Source organism: Engraulis encrasicolus, chromosome 8 (assembly GCF_034702125.1).
Source record: "Engraulis encrasicolus isolate BLACKSEA-1 chromosome 8, IST_EnEncr_1.0, whole genome shotgun sequence".
NCBI lineage: Eukaryota > Metazoa > Chordata > Actinopteri > Clupeiformes > Engraulidae > Engraulis > Engraulis encrasicolus.
This window is the reverse complement of record NC_085864.1, coordinates 36,506,021-36,524,059: the sequence shown is the minus strand read 5'-3', so window position 1 is coordinate 36,524,059 and position 18,039 is coordinate 36,506,021. Positions and strand designations below refer to the sequence as shown.

Here is an 18,039-nt window from a genome sequence, read left to right as displayed (position 1 = left end):
AAGGTCATTTATCTTCACCTAACCTGGCTGCTCTTCCACCAACAACAGAGGCATTTCTTGAGAATGTGAAAAGGGCTCATTTTCAAGCAATATTGTGGAGGACATTGGTTCACACTCCACCTGAACTATCTCCTGAAGCATTTGGATGGAAGAAAGACCCATGCAACAAAGCACTGATACCAATAAGTGTTCCAGAAAATGTCAAAGTGGCACCAGACTACATTTTACAGATGATCAGATGTGATTGCAAGAGTAAAAGCCCCTGCAATTCTAAGAAATGTAGCTGTGCTGTAAACAGTGTGCCTTGCACCATTTTCTGTGCATGTTTTCGGCTGGGATGCTGCCGAACCAATGTTGTGTGTGTGTGTGTGTGTGTGTGTGTGTGTGTGTGTGTGTGTGTGTGTGTGTGTGTGTGTGTGTGTGTGTGTGTGTGTGTGTGTGTGTGTGTGTGTGTGTGTGTGTGTGTGTGTGTGTGTGTGTGTAGTGTATATAATGTAGGCTATAGGTGTTTTAGGTGTTAAGGACTCTGTATGTTGTATAGGTGCAGACAGGTCTTTCTGTGCGAATTTAAATGCATGTACATGTCTTATTTGATGGCTTTATGGACTTTTAAGTGATCATTTAATACCAGTCAGGATACACTGGATTGACTTAATTTTTTGACTCAACAGTATATATAATGTATAGCTGTTTTCCTATGTTTAGATCGATCACTCACACACACACTCTCTCTCTCTCTCTCTCTCTCTCTCTCTGAGCATGCGGTACTGTATGTTACAGTGTAGGTCTTTCTGTGTAAATTTAAATGCATGTACAGATCTTATTTGATGGCTTTATGGATGTAGCCCCTTAATGCGCGCCGTACCTTCTGAGGCACGCTGTAATAGACATTGAAATGTAACTACCATAGCAATACAATACTATGACACAACACAAGCCCTTTAGTAATGCACCACGACTTGGTCATTACCATACTGGTAACAATGAATTTATAAAGCCGCGCCTTAAGGGGTTAAGTGATCATTCAATACCAGTCTGGATACACTGGATGTCATTTCTTTACTCATCTTTTGGAACAGCCAACAGCCCACACTCTGTTTTTTTTTTTTTTTATGGGGGGGTTCTTTTATGTTGGCTATTTGTGGTAGGCTACCTACCGGCGATGTTGTCATGTACAGTCTTATTCTAAGCAATGTTGTGAATGTTTTTACTGAGGCATTTCTTGATTTTATGCATTTAGTTATATAAATCAGGTCATGAATGACAAAATAGGCCAAAATCGCATTTTTAAGGTTATTAGCAGTATTTTCTCTGTACCTGGATAACAAAAGGAGATAGCCACTATTAACCACAGTAAATATTCTTGTATGTACGATATTAACAAAATAAAAAAGGAAATTTGAAGCTGGCATTTTCAGGTGGTCAGATTCATTGCATCAAAATATAGGCAAATTAGTGCATATTTAATTAGATAATAGCCTAATTAGCATATTTAAACATAAAATATAGAAAACTTGTAATACATTTTTTTCTCCAATTCATAGGAGTAATCATCTGATAAAGTTTCATATTGATATCTGCAAGTTAAAAAAAATACCATATTCACCTACAGTGTCTCGCCATATTTGTGGGATTGCTGTTATGAAAGGGTTAATTATTACCCCATATTGGGTTTGTTTCAATAAGGGCAGTGTTAAGGCAGTCCAATGTGAATGTTTTTCAGGCAATATAAGCAATTTGGTACATTTTGTAACATTATTCACAGTAATATTAGGTGTCTTTAGTTTTTTGTCATAATTTGCATTTATGGGACAATAAAGGCTCAAAATCTGGAAATGCTCAAGGGATATCACCGGGCATCGTCTGAAATCTTGAAGACTTGCCTAAAATCTATCAGATAAAGCAAAAAAAAAAACTTTATCAAAGAAATCTGGGTTCAACCCCACGGCTCCCGGACTATATAGTCCAGTGTATTAACACAATTTATATCATTAGGACATCATTCTAACAGCATAGTATCAGAATATATGATATGATTGATATGACTTTAGTTTATACTGTAACACAATATAATATAATACATAATATAATAATGCTTTGTGATTCTTTTGTGAAGGTAAAAACGTGAATTTGGGGTCAATGGCGTACAGCCAGTCCTTGGAGAATATCAACAATAAATGTTGGCTTGGTGTTCTTTCATCCAAGACTATCACATTAAGTAGATAAAGGTGGAAAGAAAAACCTGTTTAACTGTTCACTTTGTTCAGTAACACTGAGGTGAGGTCACCACATTAGGAAAACCCTATAATGATCCTATCAGTGCATAAGAGAGTCATTGTCTTCCACAGATACTTTGCTAAGATATCTATATTCATCACAGAAGGGCAGCGTATCGGCATTGCCGTCGAGCCAGTAACGGATAACGTGACCTCCACCACTGGCCACTGCATAATGGCCAGTTAATGCAGAGAGTCTCCACTCAGAGCAGTCCCTGACTGGGTGTCTATTTATCGATGTGTCCATCCCTCCCCAGTTAAAATGAATAGAATAGAATAGAATAGAATAGAATAGAATAGAATAGAATAGAATAGAATAGAATACTGCACACATGTACAAGGTGAATGTGAATAGTGTATAATGTGTATCTCATCACTAAAACGTGTTTATGTCTACAGTATATTTATAACATAAAATAGAGTACTAACAAGAATGTATTGTTTCTATCTGTGTTCATGTCCAAAATGTTAACTCGCTCACTACATATAGTAGGTACAATAGGTTGTACTCTTTTGATCCACACAACACTATGTGGCAACATGTCCATCTTTTTTTAAATAAATGTTGAATTCGGCTTGCAACTTCGTTCCAGATTTTGACATTGGCTCCCAGTCAATTTGATTTTTACACCACGGATGTAGATAGTGGGTAGAGATAGAGAGTGACAAAATTGCCAGGGGGCTGAGGTTGGCCCAATGTGTTTTTTAGGGGGCACATTTAATGAAAAAAAAACAGGTACTGTAGAATATTCTATTTTCTATTTTGTATTTTATATGTAGATATTTCAGTAAAGGGGCCCCAACAGGGGCCTGGAGCAATTCTACAGGGGCCCCCTGTGGCCCACCCTGTCCCCCCTTCTAGAACCGCCCATGGAGATAGGGATGGAAAGGTGCAGGTGTTATTGTAAGGTGAATAGGTCTCTAGTGCCTGCCTGGCTGTTGCTTTCGAGGGAAACAGGAAGAGTCCGTATGCTAGTGCCTCTCGTCAATAATGAAGAAGCAGAAGAGACTGGCTTCTAGAGTGGAGAAGTGAAGGAATGTACAGAAGAACACCACGAGCCAAGAGCATTTGCCGGCATCTCTATGGGCTGTGTCTATCGGGTGTGTGTGTGTGTGTGTGTGTGTGTGTGTGTGTGTGTGTGTGTGTGTGTGTGTGTGTGTGTGTGTGTGTGTGTGTGTGTGTGTGTGTGTGTGTGCGCGTGCGTGTGCGCGTGCGTGTGTGCGTGCATGTGTGTGTGTGTGTGTGCGTGTGTGTGTGTGTGTGTGTGTGTTTGTGTATTGGAATGTATGTTTTTGTGCCAGTTTGAGAACACTAGAAAGCAAAAGTGTGTGTTTGCCCTTGAAAAAGTGCAGGTGTGTATATGTGTGTGGGGGTGTTGGTGTGAGTATGTATGTTTGTTCATGGTTTGATGTGTGTGCGCGCATGAATGTGTGTGTGTGCATGTGTGTGTGTGCATGTGTGTGTATGTGTGTGTGTGTGCATGCGTGTGAGTGCATGTGTGTATGTGCGTGTGTGTGTGTGTGTGTGTGTGTGTGTGTGCGTGCGTGCGTGTGTGCGTGTGTGTTTTCAACCCCCCTCCCCCTTCCTCTAAATTGATGTCTTCACACGGCGGTCCCTGAGGATTTAGCGGTGTGAGTCTGGAGCTCTATTTTTAAAGTAGAAAAAGTGTGCAAGGACTCAGTGGGAGATACTACAGAGAATACTGAGCAACCTCACCTCCTTCCTTCTCAGGTTTAGTCTGGAAGCTTACTCTATCGCACAGGGTCCATGGTAAAGCCGGCAGGGAGGCACAAAGGGGTCAGTTATCCCGGGCCCAGGTAGGGAGGGGGCCCAGAATAGGGTCCCCATTACATTGTACGTATTGAGTGAGGGGCCCTTTCAGATTACTTTGTCCCGGGCCTGGCCAAAGCTGGACAGGGGTCTGGGTGCTCGTCTTTTCCTGCCCCACCATCCAGAGGCAACTCTAGGTTCAGCTGAGGCCCCAAGCAAAAAAAAAAAGTCAAAGGAGCGAACATTTGACAGAAACTTGACAGTACTGTAGCAATGTGTGAGCTCTTATTCACCATCCAGGGGCTTGGGGGCCTCAAGCGGCTGTCTGCCTAGCCTGGTGACAAGATGCCGGCATCCTTGATGCTTTATGTTTAAGGTGGATTATAGAGTATTTTAGAGTTTCCTGTTACCACAGACATACAGTATTTCATGCATTACAATAAAATAAAATGTAATATACTTTAGTAGTGTTGTTTACATTGGGAACTCAAATTTATGGATGGTGCCTAAAAGAACACAGCGACTAAAGTAGTTTGTTTATTTGTTTTTGTTTATTTAATTTATTTGCCTTTAATTTATTTTTCACAATGACAACTAATCACGTTTGAATTTAACCCTGTGAAACCTGAACCATGAAAGCAATGAGAGAAAATTCTAATTTTTTGGAATTTGCTTCAATATTGGTCCCTTATAAGAAATGTAAAAAAAAAAAATCAAAATTTTGTTAAGGTCGCTGAGATATTTAATGCATCATATATGATGCATCAGGCTTTTAATGAATGAAAATTCCAATTTCATGACCATTGAAAAATGACTTTTAATGCATTTACAACTTTTTTTTAATTTAAAAAAGTTGTCAGACAATTTAATTTGAGGATTATCTTTAAATATGTAGTGAGATCCTGCCATTTTTTTAAGCCTATCCTTGTTTTAGCAGGACCATATTTTACATTTCCCACAGCCTGGTTGGGTAATTTTTTAAAATCTATGTAAAAACATAGCTGATCGAATGCTCAACAACCTATTTATGAGTGTAATATAGATCATTATTCATTTTTGATGTGTAATTTGAATATATGGGTCCATTACTACAATTGGACCATTTCTCCATTCACTTCAATGCATTTTTTACGAGATCATAATTTCAACATTTTGCATTACATTTTCAAAATTGCAAGTAAAACCTGTTTCTTAAGGCAATATCTTTGTCTTGAAGTAAAACAACTTGTGTGTTTTGTTAAACGATCGTCGTGGTGTGCTTTGTAAGTTTCCCTATGGAGCAAATGCATTGATGGCTGACTTCCTGCCACCGCCGGATGGTGCTTATATGTCTCATCAGTTTTAGCACGATCTCTCTGGAACACGGTGTAAACATATAAACTCTTCCTTGCTTAATTGCACAAAGCAAGTGTTCAAATTAAAGGATGTAGAGTTATATTTCGGAAATTTGTACACAAACCTTATGCAATTTGACGAAATCTCAGCGTTGGTCAGGGAAACCGCTTCTACCCCATTTTCCTGTTTTTCGCCGAGCTGTGGTCAACTTGTTGTCGACCGCTGCTCTCTTGTGGCGGTTTCCGCGTACTGCAGGACGTTTGGAAATGACACGCAGGATGTTTTTCAGATCGATTTTTTTTTTGTGTCAGCGTGGAGAGGGCTTTGAATTTGATGAGACATATATGATGCATCCGGCGCGATAGGGTTAAGTGTATTTCATAAAACCAACAACACTATCGTTATTATAAACCCAATAAAAATACCTACATATACATCCTGATATGACATTGTGAATTTCAATGTTTCAATTTTTCTCACAATCCCTATGTTCTCTTAGCCTAGGCGAAAGTTGACAGTTGACTCCATCATCAAACAGTCTGGTGAAAGCAAAGAGGAATCAGTCTCCATAGAGGGTGGGAAATGGTCTGAGCTTACTCTGCCATTTAAATTAATTGGAGTTAAATTAAAAGTCAAATTGTGCTTTATTAGCATGACTGTTACGATATAGTCTTGCAAAAGCATAGAAATAACTAAGATAAATAAGACAAAAGTGTGACAAGTGTTACCTTAACCAATCAGTAACGGACTCACGGACGGGTGAGATCTGCGGCACCACTCTCAACTGTTTGCTGATTGGCCACGCTAGGAGGGTTTCACCAGACTGTGTGTGGAGCCAAACACTTTGGGTGGAAGTACATAGGATCACCCGGCGTATGTTCTCTGGCTCTCTTACACCTTCCAATACACTGGGGATAAGCTTAGTCAAACGGAATATCCCTGTATCCCTATGTAAACAGGAATAGAGTCAAACGGGATTCGAGTGCAATCGGATTTCATTTGTCCAATGCACCGCGGGCCCGGGAAGTGTCTGAAGTGATTTGTAGGCCAGTCACAGAGATAGTTCAATCAGCTCAGTCACTTGTCAGCTGTCTGCTGGCGTCAGCTGATAGAAAAGAAGGATCCGCTCTTTGGATCATGCAAATCAGCAAACAAGCAAGCAAGCGGGTTTGTTTACCATCTGGTAGCCACTGTCAGTCTCACCTGTGTTGGCATTTCAAATTACGTGTGTGTGTGTGTGTGTGTGTGTGTGTGTGTGTGTGTGTGTGTGTGTGTGTGTGTGTGTGTGTGTGTGTGTGTGTGTGTGTGTGTGTGTGTGTGTGTGTGTGTGTGTGTGTGTGTGTGTGTCTGTGTCTGTGTGTCTGTGTGTCTGTGTGTGGAGGTGGAGGCATCCGTGCATTGGTGCATAATATGCAAGCTTGGCTGTGTCAGCTTAAAAAAATTGCACTCCTTCTATTTCATTAAAAAGTGTAGTCAAATCCACCCATAGCAATGTCAGTGAAAGGCCTGAAAACTTGTGCAAAGCTGCAAGCAAACATACGAACCACACGTACACTCGTACATGCACCACAGGTCTACAGTACAAGCCCCCAATACAGACACATCAGTCATTCTTCTAACATACTGTACATACACACTCAAAGTCACACATGCTGAACAATACTACACAGACCAACGCACAGTGACACCCAATCATGCACACGCGCACACAAACACACAGAAAGAGAGGGAGTTAGAGAGAGAGAAAGAGAGAGAGAGAGAGAGATGGAGAGATACATGTCTACATCTCTATCTTCACAATGTCCAACCACCCTCCCTGCCACCACCGCCACTGTCCCGAACAACCCTCTCTTCTCTCCTCCTCTCCTCTCCTCTCCTCTCCTCTCCTCTCCTCTCCTCTCCTCTCCTCTCCTCTCCTCTCCTCTCCCCCCTAACCCACCCCATGTTTCCCAGCAGTGAATGCATCCCATTGTGTGCCCATGAGAATTGCTCCATTCTTACTGACGGACGGTCACCCTTGTCTCCGCAGCAGTTGCGCCACAGTCCAAGGTTGCGTGACCCGTCGCCACGGGACCCGAGTGCCAGCCCAGCGGGATCCAGACCAGAACCACCACACTACCAGGACATTGGACCTGGGGGGAGAGAGACGAACATATTGCCTCCTGCCTCACTCAGCCTCCGTCCCAGCCCCAGCCTCAGCCTCAGCCTCCACCATTGGTCTGATCCTTCTTCACGATTTTTGGACCACAGGACCACACCACTTGCTGCTGCATAAGTCGGCAGGATAAATCTGATTTCCTTCTCCGTGCTGACTCTGGGAAGGAGGGAGGGAGGACGACGGGAAGGAGGTGGAGAGGAGAGAAAATAACTTTTGCCTGTAAGTACCTTCAGTCTTTTACCTCCTTGTCACAGCCTCTTTCTGTGCCAGGGTTTGGTCTGCTGTCCATTATCTGCTGATTGCAGTTTGGTGCAGCCAAACAAAAAGGTTTCAGTTTTCCTGCAGAGGAATGTGTGGCTGTTGTAAGAGGGAGGCAGATTAGTGTATTTGTTTTACCGGGTGTCATGGAGGTCTCACATGGGATAGTATCCAGAATAAAAGCCCAGAACAGACCAGAGTGGAGAACCTTTGTTGCTGCCCTACTTGCCAAGAGGCAAAATGGGCAGTAAGTGAGTATGTAAGTAATGGGGGTCTGTATACCGGCAGGGCTATTATATACGTCCAGATAGCCATCTCTCCTGAAAGTGGATACAGTATATGTCTGATGTTATGTCTGTGTGACGGTGGTTTAACAGTTCTTGGCCCAGCTTGAGAGAGAGCTTGAGAGGTGGCCGTGGTCAATGGATACTGTATGTCTAACATGGAGATAACAAGCAGACTTGATGATTGAAACAGCAGGCGTCACGATGCATCTCCATTACGTAAGTGTGGAACGTGTGTGTGTGTGTGTGTGTGTGTGTGTGTGTGTGTGTGTGTGTGTGTGTGTGTGTGTGTGTGTGTGTGTGTGTGTGTGTGTGTGTGTGTGTGTGTGTGTGTGTGTGTGTGTGTGTGTGTGTCATCCTTGACTCATAACTACTGTAGACCAGTCCATCGCCTCATCTCCTCCGAAGCTTCATATTGCTGCTGTTGTTTCATTCATTCCTAGAGAACATGTAGATCAAGATCAATCGATTCAACAATTCTCATAAATTCTTCTCTTGTGCTTGAAGAACTTAAATACAGTAAGTGGGATCAAAATATCAACTCCAATGAAGGTGACCGTCACCTGATTTAAAAAAGAACAAAGAATTTGTAGTCAAATAGTCTATTAGAAAATGTTGCATGCAGCTGGGACCACAGAACCATAGAAATTATTGTTTTGATAAACGTTATTATCGGCGTATCTCTAAGTAAATTGTTTTTTTTTAATGTTGTGTTTAAGGATGTTTAATTACAGGTCAATAGTGACTACTCGCAAATTGTTTTTATTAATATACAGTACCATACGCACATTTCTGAACATTGCTCTGAGGGTCTGCCATCTGAACTCTCGGTCTATCATGTATATGCTGATATTAATTACATGGGCTGTAATTGCACTCCGCTTAGAGCTTTTCATTTAGCGGCTGGTCATAAAGATTCAGAGTAGCTTGCAGCAAATTAGGTATTAGGTGCCCTGGGGCATCGTTACAGGGCTAGAGGCCTCGCTCAAGGCCACTTCAGACATGGATGAGGGTGCAAATACAGGCTGTTCTCCCCCATAGCCACCTCCCCCCAGGGCTGGACTGGCCATCTGGCATAGCGGGCCTTTGCCCCGCACCCTAGTGGGTCCCTATGTTCAGAAATAAGAAAGAAATATATATTATATACAGTATATACTTTTTTACATTTCTGAAAATTGGGGCCCATGAGGGTGCAGGGCCCACCGTTGAGTCAGTTCTGCGCTGGTAATTATGAGGGGCCCCTTTAAGCCAAAAGTGCCCGGGCCCTATTTCTCCCTCACACCTGCCCTACCTCCCTACTGGTAAAGCTTCAGCTTCTAACTCCTTTTTATTAAAGCTCAGCTCTGCATGTGAAATTAAGCCGATGTTACAGTAAGAAGTTGTACATACTATAGGCAACTCTCATTAAGCTGAATACCATTGCTATTTTCATTAAGTTGCGCGTGCATTATGCAGAACATCATGCAATGAGTGATTTTACTTATAACAAATGATGAAGTACTAATAATTAAGCACACGCTTGCTATGCTAGCGGATTTTAGCAGTGCAGTTCTACAGTATGTGACCTTTGAGAGGAATTCAGAATGAAATAATGGCAATTTTAAAAACATTATTGTTATAGGACTTCAGTGTAACACAGGGTATTATTCTGCACAAAATCATGGTATTTCTTATGGGATCGTATTCGTGGTATGCTTCATTACTTTGTGCAAAAGCACATGCGTGTCAGATAGACCTTGTTATTCTTGGGTCAAGATCTTCCTCCATGGCACCAAGAGGACTTGTCTTAGTTCTATTTTAATCTGCTTGCATGCCCTTCTTTTCTCTCCACTAGCTTATTTTCTCCACCCATTTTTCTCCTCTCTGGTCCTCTTCTTTGACCTATTCTACCTATTCTTGTGACTTATCCCATTCTGCCCTCGACTCTCCCCTCCCACCGTTCCTCTCCTCTGTTTTTCTCTACTCTATGTGTTCCATCTCCCACCTTTTGCCACCTTTTCCCTCTCTGCATTCTCTCTTATGTATTATTTTCTCTCCCCACCCTTTTCTCCTCTTCTGCCTCTGTATCTCCCATTGGATTTACCATGAGAGAGAAGTAGAGAAAGAGAGAGAGAGAGAGAGAGAGAAGAGAGCGAGAGAGAGAGAGAGAGAGAGAGAGAGAGAGAGAGAGAGAGAGAGAGAGAGAGAGAGAGAGAGAATATTGTTGGAGGCAATAACATTAGGAGACATCTACCATCCAGAGTAGATGCCTGAGGGGCTGGCCTCGTGTTATTGCACTGCGGGGGGCACTGAAGGGGTGAATGTATCGCTGCTGTCCACCGTCCAGCTCCGTGTGTATTTGTCTGAGCGATGGTTTGGTTTCAGGCCTGGAATAATGTGCGTGCGTGCGTGCGTGCGTGCGTGCGTGCGTGCGTGCGTGCGTGTGTGCGTGCGTGCGTGCGAGCGTGCGTGCAAGCGTGCGTGCGAGCATGCATGCTATTTAAGCATGTGTTACCCCAGGGTATGGAGTTGGAAAATGGATATTTGTATGAAGACTACTCTCTGTTCATGGGTATGGTAGGTGCAGAGTTATGAGTAGTTCATGGCTATATGCAATGAGTGGTGTGTGCTGTTCCTTAGCATACTAAAACTCTTCCGACTTTAGCAGAAAGGTTATAATGGTGCTATTTAGCTTACAGCGCACAACGTTATCTGCATTCTGGGCACATCACGCACCATAACAACCTCTTCCTAGTGTTGTTTAGCTGAGCGTATGCAATAGTCCTCAGTATTCCAGGCACATCAACCAGCATAACAACCCCTGCCTGGTAAAAAAAAAAAAAAACCCACACACACATTTACATATACACACACACACAGACGCACACATGTACATAGAGTACACAAACACATACACACACACACACACACACACAAACACACACACACACTCACACACACACACACCCACACACACAGACGCACACACACACACACACACACACACACACACACACACACACACACACACACACACACACACATATACACACACACACACGCACACGCGCACACACACACACACACACACACACACACACACACACACACACACACACACACACACACACACACACACACACACACACACACTCAAACACACGCACACACACACATTGCACCATCTATCCCATCCCATAATATGGAAATCACCTTCAGTGCCTTAATGGGGCCTTCAGCACACAAAAAAGTTGTTGATGTGGTAATATCCCATTTCCATGGCGATGAGGCAAGCAAGCAGAGCGAGCAGCAGCAGCGGTGGCGGCGGCGGCGGCTTGTGCTCAGCTGTGCGAACACGGGCTCCCGCTGTTGCCAAGCTAACAGGAAATGCCAATAGAAGGCTCGTATAATTCCAGGCAGGGTCGCTGACAGGTTCTTTTCTGGGCCCAGGACAAAGACATCTGAAAGGGCCCCCTATCCAATACATACAATGTAATGGGAACCCAATAATTCTGGGCCCCCTATCTCCCTGGGCCCGGGACAACATTCCCCTTTGTCCCCTTACCTGTCGGTAGGCCTGATTCCAGGCCCATGCAAGCAAGCAGGCGCTCGCTCGATATATCCCACACTCATTTCCTTAAGGGGACGCTGGAGCCTGATTGGCCGTCTCTTAGATCAATCTGAGAAAACACACACACACACACACACACACACACACACACACACACACACACACACACACACACACACACACACACACACACACACACACACACACACACAAAAGCAGGCGTCACGTGGCGCACAGATGCAGATGCGTGCATGCACACACACCCATACGTACACATGCTGGTGCACAAAGAGGCGTGAACACTCCACAACATCCGTGTACACACACATCGACACACATAAATAGACACAAACACACACCACACACACACACACTCTCGCTCACACGCACACACACACAACACACACACACACACACACAACACGGTTGTGCTCAAAATGTGCACATACACTTGCATGCCAGACCACACACACATACAAACTCACATGCACGCAAGCACGCACACGCACACGCACACGCACACGCACACGCACACGCACACGCACACACACACACACACACACACACACCCCATTAGATGGTGCTCTCAGTGCAGCAGGCGAGGCAGGGAGACTGCTGAGAGCTTCCTCAATCTGTGAGCAAGGCTAAATGAGACACTCACAAGGGATCCGGCACATTCAAATGAGTCTGGCTCTCTCCGGAGTGGCCTGTCAGGCACTACACACACACAAATGTGTACTCACACACACACACACACACGCACACACACACACACACACACACGCACACACACACACACAGGCACATATGTACGCACGCAGGCACACACACGTACGCGTGCACACAGGCACACACACGTACACACACACACACACCGAGCATACACACGCAAACGCACACACACACACGTACACACACACACACCGAGCATACACACACACCGAGCATGCATATGCACGCACACGCAAACGCACACGTACGCACACACGCACACACACACACACCGAGCATGTACATGCACACACACACACACTGGTACACTCTGATACCCTCACTGAAGTGATGTGCCACATACACACACACACACACATAGCCTCATAATGTCTGGTACCTGAGCAGCAGACAGGCCAGGTTTTAGTGAGCGAAGGAGGAAGGCTTTCTTTTAGCACACTGAGCTAACTCACACAGACGCGTGGCGGCGACCTAACTATGTAATTGACCCTGCGGGCAGGTCAATGTGGAGGGCTATTTTAGAAGAGGAAAGTAAGAGGAAGAAGTATGGAGAGATGCTGGAGGAGGAGAAGGACTGAATATAGCAAAGGAACGAGAGAGGGAGGGAGGAAAGAACGAGAGAGGGAGGAAGGAAAGAATGAGAGAGGGAGGAAGGAGAGGCTAGAGGGGAGAGGGTTGTGATGCAAAATTAAAAGCGACAGACGGAGGGTGAAAGAGGAGACAGTTTGTGCGAGTGTCCCAAATGGGAGGCCAGCCACCTGCCGCCCTGCCTTGCTGCCTTCAATGTCAGATATCTAAGCAGTCATCAAGGTGGCAGCGCAGGAAAACTTTGTTTTAGATGACCTAGCTAGACGACATCTGCTGCCAACATACTGGCAGCTGAATTTATAATGGACGAATAAAATATTGACAGCTTAGGTGCAGATTTTTTGGCATTATGTGTTGCTGCATTTCTGCCACCAAATGCCACTTTGGAAGGCAGGCCTACCATTCTGTACTCACAATGCTTCTCAGTAAACTTACATAAACCTATGAGTATTTACAGCACTGTGGGGAGTCAAATTACTCTGACATGGAGTCAAAAGTCAGAGTAAAATTTTGCTGGTGTCCAGTGTAATTTTGACTACACAGCAAACAATGCAATGCTAATTTAACACTCAGAGAGTACTGTACTTTGGAACTAAATGCACTGTATAAGACGTTAGATATACTCTCCAAGAGTTTAATTAGCACTGCTTTTTTACTGTGTACAGATCTCTATATTTATCGAAGTTACCTGAACTGGAGTAAACTTCAACTCTTTAGAGTTGATATTATACTAACACTGATATTTTTTTCTGTGCTTCATCAAAGCAAAGAGAGTGAAAAAGAAGACATGAAAAGAAAAGAGAAACCAGAGGGAAGACAAAGAATCGCAGAGAGCAAAGAGAGAAAGAGAGAGAGAGAGAGAGAGATGGAACGAGAGACTGGAAGCGTTCCTGACCAATGAGTCTGGGTGAAAGGCGAAGAGAAAAGGTGAGAGAGGTGGAGGAGGGTGAGCTGAGGAGGGGCAGCAAGGGTGAGAATGGTGGAGAATGGAGGCAGCTCCAGTCAAGTCTCCAGTTGTTAGCTCACCAGCATATTAATTAAGCTCAATCTAAGCCTCTGGCTGCTCTGCCCTTGACACCAGTCCAAGCACACACACACACCCCCTCCTCCCCAACACACACAAACAGACACACACTTACATACTATACACACTTAACATTCAAACCACACACATGCGTGCACACAGGCATGTACGGAGACACACATGCACACACGCACGCACACACACACGCACACACACACACACACACACACACACACAGGCACACACGCGCACACACATACACACACACACACACGCACACACACGCACACACACACACACACACACACACACACACACACACACACACACACACACACACACGTCAACGCCAAGCATAGCAGGGACAGCCCACCCACTCACTATACACAAATACACACAGAGAGGGAGAGGTGAAGAGAGGTGGGGAGAGGCAAAGAGAGAGAGACCAAACACCTGAACGTTGTTAAATTAACAAAAAGTCAATCTCAACAGGGGGTTTTGTGGTTTCAGAGCCCACCAGTGTTTCTGTGGAAACAGGCTTTAACAATGCTGCCGCCCGAATTAGTTTTGGTTGGGTTCGTCTTGTAAAGCTGATTACAAGCGCAGATTCAAAAAGGCTTTATTACACTGTAATTACAAAGCAATTATTGTTTAAAAAGAGGTTTGTTTGCTGAAGTGAGGAGAATTTCATTGAGGCTGATAAGAAAAATGAACACAGCGCCATAACACGTTTTTTTTCTGTGTGGAAAATGTGTAATTTTTTCGTCTGCCAACTTGTGCATCAATATGCAATGCATTGAGCGCCAGAATCTGTTTTTTGTTTTTGTTTTTTTTTTTAAACATCACTGCCATCATTTTTTCTTTGTGGCAGAGCGTTCTTTTGAACAGCCCTCAGATCTGAAATCCTATTGATCCGCCATTGGCTGAAAGCTTTGAACATTACTGCGACCACAAACAGCATGGTTCTTTCCGTTGTCGTCCGTGTTTTACATAGCCTAATTACCGAGAGGACACAAATAAAAATGCTAGCCCCTGAGCTAAACCCGTTCTTCGCTTGTCAGGACTGCTGAACGCTTCCTCTACCAGGTGTTGGTGAAAAGCAGGTGTTGTAAATAAGAAGCTTGTTAAAAAGCAAATCGTTAGAGAGTGATTAAATATTAATAATTATATGGAGGCTGCTGTAGACACATCTGAGGCTAACTACTAAGGTTTGTCAGTCAGCAATAAGCAAACATATTCAACCCCTTTAATAAACTCAGACCATTTGAGGGCCACTGAGGTTTATGGAATAGGCAAACATATTTAACCTTTTAAAGACATTTTTGTAATACTTCTATAATACTATAATACTTCTCAGAACATATTTTTGCATTAATTTAATGGTCGGTTGAAGGTATTCATAACATTAAGTGTTGTGTACACATTGAAAAGGAACAATAGTTTAGTTATCTGATTAAGAAATTAATATCGATGATCAAGCAGTAGCAGGGGCGTATCCAGGACATTTTTACTAGGGTGGCCAAGATGACACACAAATATAGTCTGAGGTGGCCATGGAATCATGGAATTATATACACATACGGGGGTCCTCCCACACAGAAAATGTTGCATTTATTCTATGCTATTTCCTGCATTTTAAAGAAAAGCACCAGTGAACTTCAAATACAATATTTTGTAGTAGTATAAAATATATATATATATATATATAGTATTGAAATGTTCTATGTTTAGGTCTTTGTTTTCTATGTACGTATTCACAGAAATTAAAGATAAATGCACACACATATCCTCATTAAGTTATTTTAATGTGCCAGGCTTTTAATTGAAAGTGCAGTGTAATCTGGTTAAATGCTATGCATTCACATATAAATATGCATAATTGGCCATTTTTAAATAACTGAAGTATGAGAGAGTAGACACCAACTTCATGAATGACATCTGAACCTGACATACCATGCTCAGTAGGTGGAGATCCAGACAACACAGATTCACAGTCCGTCTCCTCCTCCTCCAAATGTGGCTGGTCAACTGTGGTAATACAAGGATAGTTTAAAATGACAGACAGACAGACAGACAGACAGACAGGTCCATGCACATATACATATAATACAAATCTTTAGTTCATCATCTTCTGTCTCAACATTTGTCAGCTGTTAAACCCTTTAATGCATGGCGTTATACCTTTGTCGTTACCAGAGTTACTATAGTGTATTACTAAAGACCCTGTGTTATGTAGTGTGGCACTATGACAGAACCTTTTTGATGACAATAACAGTGTTCCACTGGTTGAACGGTGTGCATGAAAGGGCTACATGTAACTAATTCAAACTTTCCATGCACAACCTACCATCTTGTATTGGGGTAGTGGACTGCTCATCAACACTATCCCTAGGCTGCTGGCTTGTGTGGGCATCTGCACTGGTGCTGGTACTGGCTGTAGCTGACTCTGACTCTTTTTTTCTTGATAAAGAAGCTCTCAATATCGTTTCGTCTATACAATACAATATCTTTTATTTGTCATTGTGACCAGCACAACGAAATTGTGCATTCCTTGTTGAAGCAAAAATAAATAAAAAATAAGAATAAAAATAAAATTAAAAAATGGAATAAAAATAATGGTATGTATATAAAAACTATGCTTTTGATGCAAAATTCAGCTCTGTTCTTCTTAATGTCACTCACTGGAGGAAATGTAATCAAATCAATGCAACCAATTAATCATTCAATCAACTCACTTCTAAGCATAGTAACTGGCTACAATATCAGAGGGATTATTGTCGAATTGGCAGAGTACACATGTTGTGTTCATGAGTTTTGTGTTCGTGGTTGTGGTTCCCCTTAGAGTAACAACTTTGACTTCATTCAACAATGTCAGAATACAAAAAAAAACTTCCGGTATATTATTGATGTTGACAGTGTCAGATGTCAAAGCAGTGGCATATGGTTTTAACAAAGAAATTACATGACGTGAATTTCAAGTCTGAGGCGCCGTCGGCCTGCAAGGCAATTACAGCTGTGAGCAGTGGCTGATTCTAAAGCCGTGGCTGCAGGGTTTTAGCAAAGAAATTACATGACGTGAATTTCGTTGGTGAACAAACTCACATCTGTACCATGATTTTGTGTGCGTGACGATTTATTTTCGCTACGTTTGAACAAAAGGATTGCGATATATTGACACATTTGAGGTCAAATATGTACCGCAAATTTAGCTATTGGGGGGGAGTCATGCTCTGAAGTGGACTAGCGCTGTGGGTTTAGGCAACACATCTGTGACTGTCTGATGTGAACTTGCTTACTCTAAAGAGGCAGAGGTGCTCTTTACTATGACTTACTCCGACTTTATTTAAGTTTGATTTAAACTCCAAGAAAAGTCAAGACAATTGAAGAAGCAAAGGAGAAGCTTCTCACTGAGAGAAGGCATCACAACAATCATAGTCCAGCTTAGCATTAGGCCTAGTTCATTTCACATGCTAGGTTTCGAGCTAGGTACTGACGTCTGCCTACCGATCCTGACTGTAGATAACAACCGACTACCCTTTCCAATGTGTGGCCAATGGGCCAATGCTATCCATGCCATGTCCCTATCCAAACGGTTTCATATTAACTATCCTGTTATCAACAAAAAAATAAACTGACGTGCACGTTAGGATTGTGCTGTGCTACTAACTTGGTTTGCAGCTGCCACAACACTAACTTGCTCTCATTTAGTCATGTTGTTGTTTCGTGTAGCTATCTCGTATTTTGGCTCTTCCTGGCTGCTAATACTTGCATAAAGTTTTCAAAATTAGGTTTTCCAACACATTCAGACAACCAACAAATCATTAAATTGCCATACCTTATTGTCCAAATTAGACTGTCCAGGCAGTTAGTGGATGCGGTCTCTCGTGAAGGAACTGCAGGTGACACAGTGCTCCTCAGCATCGCTGGTGCGGGGTTGCCAGATCTTTCACGATAAATAAGCGACTATAGGGGCAGCAGGCGACACGCAGTGGTCATCTCGTGTAAGCCTACTGATCAGAAATCAGCCTTGTGCAGCATCAGTCCAACGACTGTCGTGTTAGTT

General features: G+C 43.1%; 1 protein-coding gene across 2 annotated transcripts in view; it reads left to right on the top strand.

Annotated features, from left to right (window-relative positions):
- Positions 1-18,039, top strand: part of b3gat1a (beta-1,3-glucuronyltransferase 1 (glucuronosyltransferase P) a) — a 177,082-nt gene that overhangs the window by 75,031 nt on the left and 84,012 nt on the right. For both annotated transcript variants that reach the window (XM_063205614.1, XM_063205613.1), the window contains exon 3: positions 7,412-7,759. The gene's annotated coding sequence lies outside the window, so the exon portion shown is untranslated. The remainder of the gene's footprint in view (positions 1-7,411; positions 7,760-18,039) is intronic.